Below are 14,358 nucleotides of genomic sequence, written 5' to 3'. Positions count from 1 at the left end.
GATAGATAGATAGATAGATATAGATAGATAGATAGATAGATAGATAGATAGATAGATAGATAGATAGATAGAAAAGTTCTGGAAAATTTTACAGAGAGATCAACTTAATGCAGCACAAACTAGCAATTAAAAAATGAACAAGGCTAAAAGGAAAACTATTCCACCAGCACTTGAGTTAGCGAGGAAACAGAGCCCTACAAATGTAAATTATAAAACCACATGTATGCTCCAGACAAGAGATAAGCACAGGGTATTATGGGAAATTCCTGACTTCATGATTAAAGTGTTTGGATCCTTCTCCCCATGCCCCACATATACCCTCTAATTTCTGGCGTATCTCCTAGGAAATTATACTTTAAAGTAATTGGATTTAATAAGTTAGAATCATCGTACACAATGCCTAGACTGAAATCAAAAGACTATTTCAGAACCTTTGAAAGGCTAAGTCCTTCTAAACAGGAAATCCATTCTCAGGGCTTTCTGAGTCAAGTTTCAGATTCAAATAATTCTGTTGGGTGAGGAAGAGATGAGTCAGAGGTTGAGGGAACTTGAAGGAATCTTGGTAGGAATATCCCAAAGAGTGCATCAGTTCAAGAGGATGGTATCTTCCATTATGCACAGTGCCCAATGTCAACTGGCTTCTGGATACTTGAGAGCAGAGGTAGATAAACTAAAAATGATCATGAAATGACCTATGCAGCCATGGTCACTAAAAAAGCAAAAAACAAAAAAACACTTCAGGGCCCAAAAAACCTGAACAAAAGACTCAAGGGCATAAGGAAACCCCTAGAGATATTAGAATAACAGCAGCCAAATAGTCCTCAGGTGAGAGCCTTGTGGCAACGCGGGTAAAGGACCACAAAATACCAATGAATACAAAGGAGATGCACAGACACTCCTGGAACACACCCCTTCATGTCATGTCCTTGGTCATCATCACAGACAGGGAGGTGAGGTCCAGCAGGGACTCTCCTATCCTTCTAGAAAGGGGTGAAGAAGGAGGAAGGATTTCAGGAGGCACACAGCACCACCGAAGATCCTACAGTGTGTAGTTTTACATAGTTTTACACACAACTCAGACTCCGTGTCTAGTAATTTTGAACTCTTGGGGTTGTCTACACTTCCAGTGAAACAATTCAAGCTGGCAGGCACTAACACTTCTGAGTTCCAAACACTTCTCATCACTTGTTTCTTAGTTAGTACACAGCAAAAGATTAGACTGATTCAAGGATGCATCATTACTGCACAGCACACAGACAGATACTGACCTGGAAGGCACTGAACAAAAGGAGGAATTCTGAAGTGGTAACATGGTAACAGAAGGTGGTTCACTGGTAGACCTTTCACCACCCTGTGGGAAGCCTGGGTTCAAATGGACTTACCTCATATGCAGCTAATAGCCATCTCATCCGTTTATGGAGGCATGCACACCAACTGCAATGATGCTGAACAGATTTCAGCAGGGCTTCCAGACTAACATGGACTAAGAACAAGGGCCTGGTCTACTTCCAAATATGAGCCTACCATACCCAATGATCACAATGGCTTCACCATTCCATAGAAGTGGTCGCAGAAGCCAGGGGCTGGTTTTAACTGCAGCTTGCAACAACAATATTGTACACTCTGCCTCCCAGCTGCCCCAGTCTGTAGCAAGAATGAATAATCAATAATGTGCCTTCTCACAATACCATCTACAAGCACTCTGTTCTGTCTAATCCAAAAAACATTCATTCACTACCACTAAGTCGGACCCAACTCATAGCTGATTTTCCGTTGAGCTTCTGAGGCTGTAAATAGTGTGGGGACGGTTTGCCCAGTCCCACAATTGTTAGGATTCAAACAACTAAAGACTTAGCAGTAAAACTCCCAAAGGAGCACTTTAGCATTAAAGCACTTTTTTTTAAGTTGATATGAATTATCTATTATGTAATATTTTTGCTTTTTAATACTGATTTAGTTACAAAGTTCTAATACATTGTTTTTCACACCAGCTCTTTCCAATTTCCTTCACCACCACTCACCCCCCAAAGCACATTTTAAAGCCGCTATTGTAGGCAGTTATGAGAAGAGAGTTCTTCTCCTGGGAAGTTTGTGCAACACGTACTTACTTTGGAATGCATGCATAAAATCAATTCCTATATCTCAGGAAGCTGTTCCAGAAATGCAGCTCCACTTCCTCCTTCCTAAAATTAAAAGGAGAGAGAGAGAGCCAAATGCAAATTGCCGAAGGCAGAGTTTTATATTGAAGGGACACACAAGGACTCAAGAGCAACTCAAGGTTTCAGCCAGTGCCTATTCATTAACCCAGCAGGAGGGGCAGAACCATCTGGCACTGCGTCCAGCAGATGACACTACTCAGATCAATTCTGAGCAGCAAGCAGGTTTATTTATACTCTTTCAAACTTTTACACACAAAATAAGAAGGACATAAATGTCAACATCAGGCATGCCAGAAGACTTAGGCATCTGGATAAAAAAGAATCTAAAACTGGGATCCAGACAAAAGTTAAATTTCATCAGGAATAACCGAACACTGCCCTCCAAGCTCTCAGAAGAGCCAGCAAACTCCAATGGGCTAGAAGCTCAAAGAAACTACAAAGACACAGAAGCCTAGGTTGCACAGCACCCCCCACATTAACTGGTGCCCAGCAACTTGAAGTGGCTCCTAGTTGACCTGAGGCAAGTCTGTGGTCTTTGAGGGGAGAAGAGCTCAGGGACACACCCATAAAGTGTAGACACAAGGTCAGGAGCTCTCTAGATTTACACATGGAGAAGACAGTCAGCTGTTAGATGCTGGGCATTCCCCACCTGCCAGGTTACTGTGGGGTTCTCCCTCAGCATTGCTCCCTCTGAGCCGCCCAGCCAACTGCTACTCAGTTTTTCTCATAGAAGTATAATCCTTGCTCAGTGTAAACAACTGGAAATATAAGAAAACCACTGAGTTGACTGTGACTCATAGTGACACTATAAACAACAGCTCTGAACCTTGTCCTATCCTGAGCCACCCTCACCATCTCTGACACATCTGACTGACACCTTTGCCACAGTTCCTGTGCTAAACCATCTCATCCAAGGTCGTCTTCTCCTGTGCTGACCTTTCATTGGTATATTAACCTTTTTACTGGTATATTAAAAGAGTGTGAGAGAGTGTGTGTCTCAAAAATTAAGAGTGAAATGCTGCTTCTGTAGCCTACTCTTTTCTTACAATAATAGTTACTGAACATTTTTTCATGATCACAAAACTTTCAGTGCCATAACTGAAAAGCTAACTAGCATTCCATTAGACATGGATACCATGCTTTATTAACTAACTCCACACTGTTTGGGCATTTATTTAGCTCTCAATTTTTTTACATTTGCATAACAATAAACTTTCACTACTAGCTCTGCAATCTCAGACATTACTTCTGGAGAAAGGAACTGCTGGATCAATTAGTAAGAGGATTTTAAATTTTTAAGTAATGATTTCCTATATTAATGCCATATCATTTGTTACATTGTTATATGCTAACAAGGTATGCAAATGACCTTATCCTATGTTCTCTCCAAAGTCTTTTATTATCTATATTTTACTGTCACCTTTTAAACACAGTAAGTACAAATTCTTAAATGACTCCTTTTAAATAAAACCAACAGCCACATTTGCTGAGCACTTACTATGTGCCAGGCACTGTTTTCAGTAATTTATATTTTTAAAGTAGGATTATATTCTTAACTCTATGTTATGGACGAGGAAACTGATTACTTTTCCCAGTATCCTTTCAATAGTTATTGAAGGAATCAGGGTTTGAACTCAGGCATCTGATTCTAGAGGTCAGGCTCTTCATCTCAACACCATCCAACTAAAGGACAAACTTACCAGAAAGAGAGGGGGAAAGGATTCTATTAAAAATTTACAAAGAGTCATTAGAAATGCAGCCCACTGCTCATAATCTCAGTTTTGCTCACTCACTGTCACCATAAATGATAAGCATACCCTTCTCTTCCAACAAACCAATCATGAAACATTTAAGTTTACCATGGAACACAATCATTTGTTTATTCAAATTACCCACATGAAAGTATTTCTCATTCTGTATCCAAGAAAAAAAATTCTTTTACCAAGGATTTGAGAGCAAAAGCCTCTGGTGAGCTTTGTGTCTGGCCAAGGCACTAGTTTGACCACCCGAATCATAATGGGATCTTCACACGCCCTCCGGACACTGGTACTTCATGAACGTTTAATACTTACAGAGACATGGCAAAGCCTCTAGACACTATCTACACTTCCAAGCCAGGACATCCTTCCACATTCGAAGGAGTATCCTGGAATCACAAAGGTAAAATGAGGATTCAAAGATGATTCTAAAACCATGCATTTTCCAGAAATCAAAGCACAAACGGGGAAACTTAGTTAGCATTCACTAATTACCACTGAGAAGGGAAAAGGAAACATCTGATCTCAGCCCGTCAATCAGCAGACTTCTTTGGTCTTCAAGGCTTACAGACACTGGAGACAGCAAGGCTGCCCCATCCACAAGTCCATCCAGATCTGGGAGGAACCTAGCCAGAGGGCCCAAAAGACTAGCCAATATTCACACAGAACACCAGAGAGTCACTCTGAAGCTCAAATTTAGAAATGCTGGCTTTATGGATTAACAGATAACACCAAATCCACTGGCACAGTGTCAACAGTGACTCACAGTGACATTACAGAGCAGCCGAGAGCTGCCCCACCGCATTATCAAGGCTGTAAATCCATATGAAGGCAACTTTATAGAGCGAACAGTGGGTTTCAACCACCAAACTTTTGGTTAGCAGCCAAGTAATTAACCACTGCACCACCAAGTCTCTTTCTAGTTAAAATCGGTCCCTGTAAAATCTCAAAACACAGCTTAATGACCGGGAGGCTTAATTAAATCTTTTCTAAAGAAAGGCGAGACAGAACCAGGGAAGCTAACTACGTACTCCCTAAGCGTAAGCACAAGCTGACGCTGGAGAAGAGCAAGCACATCAACACAAGAACAAAGCTGGGTCCCTTACCAAATCACAAAAAAATGTCTTCTATTTTGCTTTCTAGAGCACAATTTGTCATATCTAGTCAATTCACGAAATGTTGTAGTCTGGTTATATATATCCAGATCCAGATACCACAACTTTTATCTGCTAAAATTTATGTCAACTGCTAATGATCAAAAATCATCCTTCATTTAACAGTAATTACAGAGCTCTGGGAGCTTAGTGCTAAGGAGTTGTGCTGCCAACCCCAAAGTACATGGTTCGAATCCACCAGCTGCTCCTTGGGGGAAAAGAAGGGCAAGCTCTTACCATGCTTCTTGGAAGAAAGATGGGCAGTCTTTGAAAACTCACCAGAGGGTCAGGTATAAATCAGTTCACACTCAACAGCACATAACAATAGCAACAACAATAATAATAGCTAACATGTTTTGAGTGCATGCAATTTTTGACATGGTTCCAAGATGTTCTACATGCACTAACACACTTAATCCTCTCCATAACCTCACAGAGTTGTTTCATACTGTGGAGTAGGAACCATTCATAGCTGACCCTCCAGCTGGGAGGGTCAAGAAGGATCTCTTACCACAAGTGATGCCTGGACGCCCACTCTCTGAGGGTGCGGAGGTCACTTCTCTCCTCCATCCCGACTTACTTCCCTTCTCTAGTCATTCATCCTTAGAAAGGCCACACGTCAACTGTCTTGGAGAAAATCACATGCTTTCTGATGACAATTATTCAGCTTTGGCTGCTACTCACGAAAACTCATTTTCAGAAAACAGCACTAGGGAAGATTAACTATTTCTCTGAATGTCCTTTCCAACTAAACACAAATTAACAGCTGGATGGTACTGGATACAAATGAAAGTGACAAATTTCTCTGCAATAAATGAATAGCCTGGAAGTTGTTCCTTTTCATTTCCATCTCCATTCACACAGGCAACCCTCCTCAAGCTGACACAAGTCCTTCTTCTCTTTTTTTTCCAAGTGCTAAAACTCTACTTTTTCACTTTTATGAAACTGATATTATAATCTGCTGTTTGCAGGATGTGTTAATTCAGCAGCTGAAACCTCAGGCACTCATGATGGCCTCAGCTATCCTTCCATTTCATGCAATAAATACTGAGAGCATCTACCACGTGCTGGGCAGCAGTTGAGCCACTTGAGACACAGCAGTAACTCTGTCAAAGACCCTGCTTGCCCTCATCGTGTCCTCAGCAACGCAGAGAGGCTCAAATAAGAAACACACAAACCAAACAAACATGTGGATGTCTACCTGTGCACAGGTAATTATGGCTAACTGCAGGAAACAGAAAGTGTTATCAAACAACAAACAGTGGATAAAGATCTAGGAGAAGTTCCAAAAGGCACTTTGATGACAGAATAAAGGTGGCAGGACAGGGAGTGAAAGCAGGCCATTCAGAACTGCTGGATCCCCCAGCTTCTCCCTTCCCTGCCCAGGGCCTGTGTCAGGAGCATCCTGAACTAGACAACAGCTATGCCTTCTTACCTGGCATCAAACCCTCTAAGGCCTTCCATCTCTATCAGAATAAAACCTAAATTCAGTGTGATGCTCAGCAAGGATCCTATGTCCCGGCACAACTCAGCCCCATTTCCAGCCCTGGTGTTCACTCCCACAGGGCTTCTGAGTCTGGTCAGCTTGTTCCAGCCTCGAGGCATCTGTATGCTTAACCTTTACTCCTCCTCCCAGAACTCTCTCCTTCTGGGTACTACCTTTAAGCAAGGCCATCACCCAAGTCTCTGCTCAAACATCACCCCCATAAAGCAGTCTCTCTTGAACCACTCAATCCAAAATAGCACCCAGGGTGCCACCCTCTCTCTCACTCTGATTTGTCTCTAGAGCCTTTATCCCCACCTGCCATATATTAGCTCATTCTCCGCAGATCTTTCTTTAATCACCTCTCCTAGTGCCTAGAACAGTGCTGAGAACAGAACTACTGTTGCCCCGAGTGTGTTCATCCTCCTGGAGACTCCATGTGTGTTGAGAGTGGAACTGGCCCCTATGGAATTTTCAATGTCTGGTTTTCTTATGTTGTCATTTATTCCAAGGAACCTCTAGTTGGGTTCAAACCTTCAATATTTTTGGATTGGCAGTCAAGTACATTAATCATTTGCACTGCCCAAAGACCCCTGATCATTGCACAGGGGTCTACACACTTATAGCAGAACTCAAACCATCACAGGCTCCCAGCAGAACACTAAAGATTCTCAGCAACATGGACTTTCATCATGCAAACCAGTAACAATGAGATGGGAGGAAATAGCAGTACACATGGGTTCAGTCTTCTGTGTCTCAAAAGGATACAGAGAACACAGTTTACAACTCACATCTCTCCACTTTCCTGCAGGATTTGTTTTCCCCCTGCTTCTTCACTTGGTCACCCCTAGCATTCCCTGGCAGGTAATCTGGGTAGGTTAGGGTGGAAAGGACTCATATTTGGGAAAGTGCTATCTCATTCCTTAACTTCTTATTCTGGGAAATAGGAAGCAAGGGACACCAGAAACTCACTGTGCTGTGATCCTAGGGGCTGGGTGCTAAAGTTCAGGTAAACACTTAAATCAAAACTATTGCAGGAATGAAATAAGATATGCATCACACAGGCCATTTACTAGGCTGCACAGTAATCATGTAAAAATGACAATTAGTTGCCTTAAAAGATGATAATTAATATTGTCTTGCAAAGCCTACTATTTTTAAGGTTTTCTTTTTATTGATATTTCCCTGCATCAGCAATCAGCAAAGTAATCAACATCAATGTCAAGCACTTTTGAGATATGAACACGTTCATTAACACATGTGCACAAGCACGGGTATTCCATTTGAAAACAGGGGAGAGTAAGGAACTTAGCGGGTATAATAATCATTTCCGAGACACTTTGGGATTCCCTCATCTCTGATTAGAAGGCTGAAGGATGAATTTTTATCCATACCCTAAAGACTTAACACAAATTACTGTGGTGGAAGAGAATGTCGTCCTTGCCTCAAAAATGCACCCCCTGCATTGTCCAGCCTGCTCCCCATTTGATTGGGCACCTTTCTCAGGTACTGGGCATGACTCAATGAAAAACTGTAGGACATAGAGATACATCAACAGATAGTACAAAGGGGGAATGTGCCCACTAATTCAACAATGATTTGCTGAGCATCTACTATGTTCCAAGCACTGTTTGGGATGCGGGTACATATGGAGCAGGGCATGTTATGCACAAGGTATCCGAAGACAAAGACGAAGTGTCTCACATCCAATCCATGATAAAAGAAGGTTTTTCTGGAAGGGAAAATTCCAGAGTAGGTCTTGAAGGAGAAAAAGAAAACTGAGTAGGAGGCATCCCCAGCAGGGAGAGCTGACAGGCCTGGTGCGGATGCACCAGTGAACAATGGGCATTCAACGGCACTATCTCCTGCATGCTTGCAAAGTGTGGGAAGCAGGCCCGTCTGGGGAGGCAAAACAAGATGACCAGAGGATTCTAACACCCCCTGCAGGAGTAGGGCTCTGCTGGAGCAAAAGGTGACTTTGAACAACCTCAATTCCAGGAGCACTGTGATCTCCGGTATCATTTTCTGGACCCCTTTTTATTTCCAAGTGGAGCCTCTTCTTAGTCAGTGATGAGGGCAAAGCTCAAACCTGCTGTCGTGAAGTGAATTCTTTCATGGAGTTCTACATGTTTCACAGCATAACTGTTCCATGGGTTTTGCTTGGCTGCCATCTCTTCTGAAAGCAAAAACAACAGCAGCACCCCTGGGTGAATTTGAACTACCAACCTTTAGGCCAACATTTAGGTCAACCGTCATGCACAAACCATTTGTGCCACCCAGTGATCTCTGTCAGGAGTCAAAAGGTTTCAAAATGGAAATAACAGCAACTGTCTAGCAGCCACTGAGTCCTCAGCAGCTGCTGCATCCTCAACAGCCATGGATCTGTTCCAGTTGATTAATAGGTACTTTGGGGGGATCACTATCACTGCTGTTTCACTAGACCACACAGGACCCCTTAAGCTCAAGCAGAAGGGAGCAGGACAGCTAGAGTTGCTCGAATGAGGTGGTGGAGCTAGTTTTAGAAGTAAAAAAAACAAGGCTTCCTGGTTTCTCATCAGGTACTTTGACGGGGATCGGCCTCAGGCCAAAAAGTGAGTACCAGGATACAGGTCCTTCACAAAACATTGCCATACTCTTGGTCACTATATAGTTACAACGACTCAGACATGACTCACATTAATGTCAAGAAAGCAGCAGTCTGCCCCGATTATCATGAAAAACAAAATAACCTTTCTCTTAAAAGAGCAGACCCAATGAATACCCCAGATAGAGGGCCAGAAGAAATACACTGATGTGCAGTTATTTGAACAGCTATAGAAGAAGATGTAAATGATGGAAGAAACAATTAAGAAAGCAAATACTCCAGAGACAACAGTCTGCAAGAAATATATTGATAAGGAGCAACTTCAACAGCTATGGAAGAAAATGCAAAAGATGAAAGGAAGAATTGATAGTGTAGATAAAGTACAAGAACTTATAAAAGCATCACAAGACAGAAAAAGTACAGCCAACACAGTACTAGAAATAAGAGCAAACATGAAAATTCAATTCAAAATATTAAAACCAAAATGGCAGAAGTTTCCAACACGCTGGTAGCACAAAAAAGTAGAACTGAAGTGATGGAACAGCGCCCCAGTGAAAACTTACTAGAAGAAAAATCAGAGATAAGATGTAAAGAACACATTAGAATCATATGGGATGACATCAAACAGAATAACGTATGTATGACTGGAATTACACAACAGGAAAGTGACAGGGAAATCACTGAGAAGATTGTGGAAGAAGTACTAGAAGACAACTTCCCAGGTATTTTGAAGAATGGGCAAATCCATATTCAAGAGTCTTACAGAGAACACCAAACAGACTAGACCCAGAAAGAAAAACATCAAGACATATCATAGTCAAATTCTCCAAATTAACAGGTAAGAATAAAATTCTAAAAGCAGCACGAGAAAAACAAAGAGACACCTACAAAGGAGAAAAAAAAGGATTAAGTTCTGGTTTCTCCTCAGAAACCATACAAGCTAGAAGACAACGGGACAGCATATACAAAAAGTCAAAAGAAAACAAGTGCCAGCCAAGGATTCTATGCTCAGCAAAGCTCTTCATCAAATATGAAGGAGAAATTATATCCTTTTCAGAAAAGAAGGAACTTACGAAATTTATGAAAACAAGACCAAAAGTACAAAAAATTTTAAGTGAAGTATTTCATGCAGCAACACAAGCGCATAGACCATACTAACTAGAAACAACAGAAAAAGAAACATAGCAAAATAGCAAAAGTAAAACCTAGCCTGACAATAATCACAATTAATTTGAATAAACTATATGAACAAATTAAGAGTAACAGAATGGATAAAAAAACAAAGCCCATCAATAAAGAAGAAATTGAAAATATCATAAAAAGATTTCCCCATAAGAAAATCCTGGACCAGATGGCTTCACAGCTTAATTCTACCAAACATTCAGATAGGATCTAACACCAATTCTACTTAAACTATTTCAAAAAATTGAAAAAGAAGGAACACTCCCAGAGTCATTCTATGAAGCAAGCACAACCCTAATACCAAAACCAGGCAAAAACATTAGCAAGACAGAAATGTGCAGACCAATATCTCTCATGAATATAGATGCAAAAGTCATTAACAAATCCTAGCGAATAGAATCCAAAAGCATATTAAAAATATTAACCAACTGGCGCTGGCTGAAAATCGCCTGTGACTTCATCCATAGCCACTAGTGAGAGTCAGCGCCCAGAGCCATCAGGGGCTTTAAGCTTGTTGCCCACTGCTGTGGTGTGGACAGCTGAAACCCAGGCCCCAACAGGCACCTGGAGGGGGGAAAAAACCCAGACTCTACTTCATGCTCTGCTGGAGAAGGAGGGGCAGTCTCCTGTACCAGTCAGATCCAATTTGACGGTACACACACACACACACACACACAAACACATTCTTCTTTTTTAAAAAAAGACTACTTCAGCCGTCGTGGCCCTCTGCCCGGGGCAGGCTGCCCTCGGCCCCCGGCTCGGGACGAACCGTCGTGGCCCTCAGGAGCAAGAAGGCAAGCAGCTGTAACCCAAGACCACCAGTAAGGTGATAAAGCATCCTCCCTTCCCCCCTTTATATGTACGCCCTTGTTCAGCATGAAGAAGCCAGAGAGTCGGCATCCAATTCTCAAATCAGTAAGATAGTTGGTTTAATTACTATTGGAAAATGCTTGTCATTCCTCTGTAGCATCTGGTCCCCACTGGACCCTCATCATTTCCTTCACCTGCTGCCCCCATCGACCAAACTGCAGCTCTGCAACTGCACCCTGGCCCATCCTCACCCTTCTGCCCCCAACCCTCACCTCCTTGTACCCCAATATGTTTTTCCCAATAAAAAAAATATTAAAAAATGTTATTCTCTTAAAAAAATATTAACCAAGTGGGATTCATAACAGGTATGCAAGGATGATTCAACATAAGAAAAACAATGAATGTCATTCACCTATTAACAAAATAAATAATAAGAACTGTATTATCTTAGCAATTGATGCAGAAAAGGCATTTGACAAAATTCAACAACCCTTTCTGATTAACACACTCCACAAAATTGGAATAGAAAGGGATTTCCAGTGAAAAATATACATGCAAAACTAAAAGCCAACATCATTCTCAATGGAGAAAGGCTAGAAGTGTTTTCCTCATGAATGGGGACCAGACAAGAATGTCCACAGTCACCACTTCTATTCATACTGTATTGGAAGTGCTTGCTAGGAGAATACAAAAAAAAAAAAAAAAAAAAAAAAAATAAATAAATAAATAAATGGCATTCAGATCAGAAAAGAGATGGTTAAACTATGGCTATATATATATGATACGAGAAGTGTACATAGAAAACCCCAAAGACTCGGGGTGGGGGGGGAACTGTTAGAGCTAATTGGCCAGTTTTAGGAAAGTGTCAGGATATAAGATCAATATCCAAATATCAGTGGGATTCCTGTACAGTAACAAAGAGAACTCAGAAAATGAAACCAACATAGCAATACTAGTTAAAATAGCCAACTACAAATGGAGATACCTTGAAGTGAACCTAACTAGAGATATAAAAGACCTGTACAAAGAAAACTACAGAACATTTCTGCAAGACAAAATAAAAGACTTAAAGAAATGCAAAAATGTACCCTGTTCATGGATAGGAAGAGTCAATACTGTGAAAATGACAATCCTACTAAAAGCAATCTACATATTTAATTCAATCCCAATACAGACACCAAATTCATTTTTCAAGGAGATCAAAAAGGAAATTGTCAAATTCATTTGGAGAGGCAAGAGAGCTCAAATAAGCAAACACTTTTGAGAAACAAAAATGAGATGGGAGGCATAGCACTCACTCCCTGACCTCAAAACCTACTACACAGCAGTAGTAATCAAAACAGCATGGTACTGGTACAATGACAGACACATAGACCAATGGAACAGTACTGAGAACCCAGAAACAGACCCAGCTCCAGCTATCTATGGTCAACTAACATTCTAGAAGGAAACGAAACCTATAAAATGGGAAAATAACAACCTCTTGAATAAATCGTGCTCAAAAACCTGACTGCTACCTGCAGAAAACTGAAAACAGGATCCACATCTCACACCATACACAAAAAATGCACTCAAGGTGGAACAGAGGCCTGTAATGCCCAAAACCACAAAGTTCATAAGAGACAAAATGGGATCAAGCTTAGAAAGTCTAGTCTACCGAAACTGCCAAATACAACCAGAAATGCACAATCTGAAGAAGATGAAACTGATGAATGGTATATCAAAACCTTTTGCTAACAAGGTGAAAAGAAAACCTACCAACTGGGAACAAACATTTGGCAACACCATCTCAGACAAGATCTCAAAACAAAAGTTTACAGAATTCTGCAGGGCCTCCGTAAGAAAAAGACTAATAACCCAATTACAAAATGGACAAAAAACGTGGAAAGAGTTTTCACAGAGGAAGACTTTCAAATGGCAACAGACACGTGAGGAAATGCTCAAAATCACTGACAATAAGAGAGATGCAAATCAAAACCACAATTAGATACTATCTCACTCTAGCTGTTGTTTTTGTTGTTGTTACGGGCCATCGAGTTGCCTGCAACTCATAGAAACCTTATGAACAACAGCCCTAAACTCTGCTCTATCTGTGCCAATCTTATTGTCTCTGACACAGCTACCTCCATTACCTCAGTCACTGAATCAATCAATCTCATCGAGGGTCTTCCTTCCTCTCCTGCACTGTCCGTCCACCCTCCCAAGAATGACATCTCACTCCAGTCAGCAGTGGCAAAGTCTAACAAGACAACAAATAATAAATGGTGGAGAATATGTGGTGAGATACGAACTCTTATACAATGTTGGTGGGACTATAAAACAGTACAATTACTCTGGAAGGCAGTTTGGCACTTCCTTGACCCAACAACTATTCCAGTGCTTGGAATATACCCCAAGAAAATGAGAACTGAGGCTCAAATGGAGACTTATACACCAATGTTCATAGCAGCGTTATTCACCATTGCAAGAACATGGAAAGAGTCCAGACATCCAACCACAAAAGAATGGACTGAGAAGCTGTACTATATTGATACAATGGAATACTACAAAGCAGCAGGAGCAATGATTTTGTAAATTGCTACCTAACTTGGAAGGGACTGGAGAGGATTATGATGAAGGAAGTAACTCAGTCCCACAAAGACAAATACTGTACAAAACCGTTAGTGTAAAATGAGTGTGAGCATCCAAGGGGTTGGGAGGGTGGAAGATGATGAAGGGTGAGAATTGGGAGGCGGGGGTGTAGTTAATTATAGGTTTGTACAATTCAGTGTGTGAGGGAATGAAGAAAATGGAAAGGATCTTGTGTGTAAAACAATGTATTCAAACTTTGTAAATAAATCAGTATATAAAAAAGTTAATTGTCAAGAAGAATGAAAATAAAAATAGTAACATTCAATCAGTAGATTGAACAACTAGACATAAAAAGTTGCGAAGATTTAAACACTGCAAGACACCAAGTTGGAACTGACTCACTGTTGACCATCCAATGGGTTTTTAAAGACTGCCTACCTCGCTGTCGCAGAGCAGCTGGTGGATTCAAAACCAGAGAGGCACAGCTTTCTACTGACTCTATAGCACCAGGGCTCTAAGAGGCAAAAAAGAAAGACAGAAGAGAATGCCTTTCAGAGACAAAAAAAGTAAGCGAGCAAAGAGCAGCTTCCCAAAGACAAATAAACATCTCTGGCACTGCAACTGTGGCTGAACTGTTCCTTTTCTTTTTTTTTTTTTT

The sequence above is a fragment of the Elephantulus edwardii genome, unplaced genomic scaffold, assembly GCF_000299155.1.
Source record: "Elephantulus edwardii isolate Elephantulus edwardi_28Jun2011 unplaced genomic scaffold, EleEdw1.0 scaffold00143, whole genome shotgun sequence".
Lineage (NCBI taxonomy): Eukaryota > Metazoa > Chordata > Mammalia > Macroscelidea > Macroscelididae > Elephantulus > Elephantulus edwardii.
Note: the sequence above shows the minus strand (reverse complement) of the source record.